The sequence below is a fragment of the Pygocentrus nattereri genome, chromosome 9 (genome assembly GCF_015220715.1).
Source record: "Pygocentrus nattereri isolate fPygNat1 chromosome 9, fPygNat1.pri, whole genome shotgun sequence".
Lineage (NCBI taxonomy): Eukaryota > Metazoa > Chordata > Actinopteri > Characiformes > Serrasalmidae > Pygocentrus > Pygocentrus nattereri.
The window spans coordinates 18,862,649-18,864,233 of NC_051219.1; positions in this window are offsets into that span (position 1 = coordinate 18,862,649).

Genomic DNA, 1,585 nt, shown 5'->3' on the forward strand with positions numbered 1-1,585 from the left:
TTACAGTAATGCTACAGTGTATCAAATTGTTTAGGTGCTTTTAGATGCTTCACTGATATTAGTTTACTCTCTTACTTTGCTTAAATTTGTTTAAGCCAGACAGGTGGACACACTTCACTTGGAGGGTGGCATTGGCCCGTTGCCATGCCTTAGCTCCACTTCTGACTCATAACAACCTTAGAAGACCTGGTTGAACCCCAAACTAGTCACTATCAGATAAACAGTATCTTTCAGAAAAAAAATAACTTTGTCTGCCCATCCTTCCACTATGTGAAGACAACTCAATACTAAGGGTCTGAAAGATCTGTCAAGAAGTCTTTACTTGTCAAAGGACACAGATGGACTGGCCACCCCATAGTTCAGATGTCAACATCACTGAAAGTATTTGGGAATATTCGGATAGTGAGAAGCAGCAAATGTAACTTCTCAGACTGAACTTTTTAGGTGTGAAAAATATCCCAGCAGATTTCTTTGAAAGGCTACTTAAGTTATATCTACACTCACTGGCCACTTTATTTGGTACACCTTGCTAGTAAAAGGTTGGACCCCCTTTTGCCTTCAGAACTGCCTTAATTCTTCGTGGCATGCTTTCAGCAAGGTGTTAGAAACATTCCTCAGAGATTTTGGTTGGTTATTTGAGTTATTGTTGCCTTTCTATCATCTCAAACCAGTCTGGCCATTCTCCTCTGACCTCTCACATCAAGAAGGCGTCCACACAACTGCCGCTCACTGGATATTTTCTCTTTTTCTGTCCATTCTCTTTAAACCCTAAAGATGGTTGTACATGAAAATCCCAGTAGATCACCAGTTTCTGAAATACTCAGACCAGCCTGTCTGGCAGCAACAACCACGCCACGTTCAAAGTAACTTAAATCACCTTTCTTCCCCATTCTGATGCTCAGTTTGCACTTCAGCAAGTTATCTTGACCACATCTACATGACTAAATGGATTAAGTTGTGGCCATGTGATTGGCTGATTAGATACACGCAACTATATTTAACATTGATTTTTAATTTTTCTATCTATACAGCCCTCTAGACAGTCATGACAACCATATCCTGTGGTCTAGATCTAGAATAGTACATACTACATACTAATATAACACACACTAAAACATCGCGAACCACATACTAGAAGATATCTAGGGTACCAAGTCTGTTGATGAAGCTACATATTTGTATATGTACAGGGGCTCTCTATGTACTTATTCCATCAAAATGTAGGATAAACCTATATCAGCCACATGTATTACAACTAATTCTAATGCAGAAATGCTAATGTGGATATGATAAAATATTTGAAACATGTCTTCCTGAGCTTCTGATGAAGAAAATGACGCATCCTTCCATGGAGACACATATAGCATGTACTGCGTGTTTTCCAGTCAACATTGAATATCCAGAGCCATCTCTATTCCCACTTACGCATGAGACTACTGCTAAAACAGAAGTACCTGGAGATCTCACCGGTGACATTTCTCATCTCCCTTCCATGGCAACGTCAAACACAGGGGTTGTAATTAACAAGGTGTCTGGTGCAGGTTCCATCCCATTCACTCCTAGAATCACCTCACCAGAGACTCTG